Source organism: Rhagoletis pomonella, unplaced genomic scaffold (assembly GCF_013731165.1).
Source record: "Rhagoletis pomonella isolate Grant_MI unplaced genomic scaffold, Rhpom_1.0 Rhpom_scaffold_00017, whole genome shotgun sequence".
NCBI classification, from domain to species: Eukaryota; Metazoa; Arthropoda; class Insecta; order Diptera; family Tephritidae; genus Rhagoletis; species Rhagoletis pomonella.
Window position 1 is genome coordinate 2337344 of NW_023458571.1, and position 4835 is coordinate 2342178.

A 4835-nucleotide genomic window follows, 5' to 3' on the forward strand; every position below is an offset into this window, starting at 1 on the left:
CCTGCAGCAGTTGTGGAAGGAGAAGCTACATTGGGATGAAAGCCCATCGCAGGCAATACAATCGGAGTGGCTGGAAATGTGCAGTCAATATAAGCTAGTTGCACATTTTAGTTTCGACCGATACCTGCTAATGCCCGAAGCTGACTTACAGATGCATGCCTTTTGTGATGCAAGTGTTGCTGCTTATGGGGCCTGCATATACATACGAGCTGAAAGAGAAGGATACATTCAGACCAATCTGCTTTGTTCCAAATCGCGCGTTGCTCCGCTTAAAACTCTTACGGTACCAAAGCTTGAGCTGTCTGGGGTATTGCTGCTAGCTGAATTGGTCTCCAAGGTAATCAATTCCATGCATTTCAAAGGAAGGATATTTTGCTGGTCGGACTCCACAATAGTACTATCGTGGTTGCGTAACGAGCCAGCCAACTTCAACGTTTTTGTCGCTAATCGCATTCTCGCAATTCAAACCCCAACTAAAGGAATGACCTGGAGCTACGTTCCAAGTGAGTCCAACCCAGCAGACATTATTTCAAAAGGAGTTAGTCCGAAGGAGCTGTTGAACATGGACTTATGGAAATACGGACCATCTTTTCTTGCCAGCAGTCAACATAACTGGCCGAAATCTCCTCTTCTACCAATAAATGACTGCCCGGAAAGTCGAAAGCGTGCTGTTGTATTTGTTATCACAGTAGACATTTCATTAAACTGCAAATTTGTTAATTCTTTTGTTCGCTTACAGAGAGTATATGCCTACGTTTATCGATTTTCTCGACCAGCTGTATGGAGATGTTCTGGATTCCTCACCACCATGGAATTACAAGAAGGAACCTTTTTGCTTATTCGCATGATACAGAAAACACATCTTCGAGACGAGTACAAAGCACTCGAAGCTAGAGAGGTGATAAAGACTTCATCTGAAATTCGTTCGCTTAACCCGTTCCTCGACGAGCGTGGATTGTTTCGAGTCAGCGGAAGACTTCAAAATTCGGATTTGGAGTTTTCATCGAAACACCCAATTATTCTGCCAAAACGTCACCCGGTGACTGACGCAATCATCAGCAGTTTTCATAGAAAACTGTTACACGCTGGACCACAATCGCTATTGGCATCCATTCGTCTGCAATACTGGCCTGTGGGCGGTCGCAAAACCGTGAATCGAGTCATCAACAAATGCATACGTTGTTTTCACGTCAAACCTAAACTAATGGAACACTTAATGGGAAACTTACCATCTGAAAGAGTTAAATGCAATCGAGCATTCCTAATTACCGGAGTAGACTTTTGTGGACCATTTTTTTACAACTCGGACGTTAGAAACCGACCTCCAGGTAAATGCTACGTTTGCATATTTATTTGCTTCGTAACCAAGGCGGTTCATTTGGAGCTGGTGAAAGATTTGGCAACCTCTTCCTTTCTCGCGGCCCTAAATAGATTCATTTGTACGCGTGGTAGACCGTAAACCATATGGTCGGACAATGCCACTAACTTCGTTGGTGCAAAGAATGAATTATTGGAGCTGAGGAACTTATTTTTGAGTCAACAGCATTTGAAAGTAGTTCACGAGCAGTGCGCAAATGATGGGATTGATTGGAAGTTGATACCCCCTCGCTCCCCTCACTTCGGTGGCTTATGGGAAGCCGCAGTAAAAATGGCTACGCACACTTGTGTGTCAAATTTCTGCCATTGTAAGTTCTAGACCTTTATGTCCCATTACAGAGAGTCCTGGCGACCTAGAGGTATTGACTCCGGCACACTTCCTTATCGGCGCCTCCTTCTCTTCAATAGTGGAACCTGACATAACCGAGCTCAACATAAATCGACTCAGCAGATGGCAGCGCATATGCTACATGCAACAGCAATTCTGGAAGAAATGGCATGCCGAATATTTGACATTTCTTCAGCAACGCCAGAAATGGTATTCGCCGTCATCAAACTTAAAGCCTGGAGACGTTGTCTTGATCAAGGATGAGAACAATCCCCCACTAAGGTGGTCGCTTGCCAGGGTTATCGAAACCATCAGAGGAAAGGATCAGGTGGTACGAGTGGCCGTTCTGAAGACTGCAAGTGGCATATACAAACGGGCTGTGGCAAAGCTGTGTCTTCTACCCATTGACGACAATATTTTGAAAGCCTGAGTCTTTCAACGGGCGGAGTATGTTTAATATTAGATACATTGTATCGCACATGCATATCTATGTACATAGTATAATTATCTAAATTGTTATTACCTTTCTATTATTTACCATCACTGATAGCATGTAATTATATGTACCATCACTGATAACATTAGTTGATCATCATTTATTAGTTGCTCTTTATGCTAATTGCTCATACATATGCATCTGCGCATGTCCATATGTTTGTATATACATACTTATGTACATAAGTAAATATTTGCTTGCTTTAAATCTGCGCTCCCGCTAATACGTAATGACACCAATGTTTGTAGAACCGGTTTGCATAATACACGAAAACTGGTTTGTCATATCGTCAGATCTGTACCGATCCGACTATGTCCACGTCGTTGTAAAGCTCATACAGCTAATCATTTCATCGTCTACGGTAATCGCCGTCGCCAACGCGTAAAGGCTCGTAAATCTTCCGCAAGATCTTTCTCTCGAATACTCCAAGATCCGCCTCATCTGTTGATGTCATTGTCCATGCTTCTGCGCCATATACCAGCGCAGGCAGAAAGAGGACTTTACTCCTGAATTGCCTACTCAGTCCAAAGTAGCACTTATTGGCAAGAGTGATTCTGCGTTGGATTACCATGCTGACATTATTATCGGTGTTAATGCCGGTTCCCAAGTAGACGAGATTCTCTACTTTCCCGAAATTATAACTGTCAACAGTGACGTAGTTGCCAAGACGCGAATGTTCTGACTGTTTGTTTGATGACAGGAGATACTTCGTCTTGTCCTCGTTTACCACCAGACCCATTCGGTTTGCTTCCTTATCGGATTGGGAAGAGGCAGAACAGACTTCGCGGTTTTTGTTACCAATCATGTCGATTGCGCGCTCTTGTAGTAGATTGTTCCTGAACGGTTCAGTTCGGCAGCTCTTATTATCTTCTCCAACATCAGATTAAAGAAGTCACATGAAAGGGAGTCGCCCTGTCTGAAACTCCGTTTTGTGGCGAACGGATCGGAGAGGTCTTTCCCAACTCTGACGGAGCTGGTGGTATTGCTCAACGTCATTTTACATAGCCGTATCAGTTTATCGGGGTTGCCAAATTCAGACATAGCGGCGTATAGGCAACTTCTTTTAGTGCTGTCGAAAGCGGCTTAAAAGTCGACAAATAGGTGGTGAGTTTCGATCCTTTTCTCGCGGGTCTTCCCAAGATTTGGCATATTGTGAATACCTAGTCTATGGTAGGGTTGCCAGGTCTGAAGCCACACTGATAAGGTCCAATAAGTTCGATGACGGTGGGCTTCAGTCGTTCGCATAATACACGCGATAAGAACTTATAACCTATGCTTAGAAAGCTGGTCCCGCAGTAGTTGGCGCGAATGGCGGGGTCGCCTTTCTTGTGGATTCGGCAGAGCGCATGCCGTAGTAGTTAACTGCCGATTCTGAGTTAACTACGCACTGTGAATTTGGCCTAAGTGTTTAGAATTCAACAAACGAATTTCAATTTTGTTCTACGCCACAAATATGGTAAGTAAAAGTTAAAAAGCAGTATTTAAACTGATTAACACGGTGTGCAAATTTGCATACATTAAGAGAGGAAACTCGTTGCCTTTTATAATATGCTTAAATCTAAACAACATTTTTTAGAGTGTAGTTAATTCGGCAAAGATTTGTTTGTGTATTTCACTGACGAGCTGACGGTATTCTATTGCAAGTTTTGCTTGATATGGAGGGAAAATTAATCGAGTGGGTACGGAATTATCCAGAATTATATATGTAATTTGTCAATAAGTGCCAATTGAGCATAAGTAAAATAAGTCATCTTGGTGTCAATGAACTTCATTTTACTGAAAGTACCGGACGACATACCAAGGATGTGTAGGAATTGGTATTACTGATCGATGCTGATTGGCAATGATACTGAACTGATACGGCACTGATTTTTGAAGATAGATCTTAACTTTAATTATTATTACCAATCGATTACAACACATTATATGTACAATCATATGTACTAGGGTTACCGGCCAGATGAATTATGGATACTAATATAGACAAAATTTTTCCCCTGCAGAAGTTTTCCCATTTGAGTTTTAATACAGCTTCTCCTTAATTTTGATGCAAAATAACTCACGAGGCGTCGCGAAGCACGCCGGGTACTTGCTAGGGTTTTATCATATGATTCAAATCAAATGCTAGTATTATAAATAACCTTGATCTTGATTTCATCATCATGGTTTTCCTAATAAGTATATTAACGTCAAGTGGACTATAAAGAATCCCACATAAATATATACAAAAATGCTTATATATATATTTATATATTGCTGACTTAGTGAGAAAAGTTTTTAAGCACACTTTTTATGAAAACATTCAAAGAGAAATTTATTAAATTCAAAGGCGACACCGAATTTCTAACAAAATCAAAAATAATACGAATTTTTTTAATACTTTACATATGAATGGAAATGTCCGCTGATGTTGATGATGAGAACATAAAAAAATTTAATCTATATATACATTGTGTCCCAGAACTCAACGTGAAGCCAAAACGGGGTGAAAGGATTGATTGTAACCATCATGAGGAAAATAAAAAAAAACCCTATCCCATAATAATAATAATAGATTGGCGCTTACACATATGTTAGTGTTTGGCCGAGCTTCTCCTCCGATTTGTGGCGTGCGCCTTGATGTTGTCACACAAA

The 4835-nt window shown here is 41.2% G+C and overlaps 1 protein-coding gene across 6 annotated transcripts in view; it reads left to right on the plus strand.

Annotated features, from left to right (window-relative positions):
• Positions 1 to 4835, plus strand: part of LOC118749519 (vascular endothelial growth factor A-A-like) — a 228222-nt gene that overhangs the window by 179182 nt on the left and 44205 nt on the right. The gene's annotated exons all lie outside the window — the stretch shown is intronic.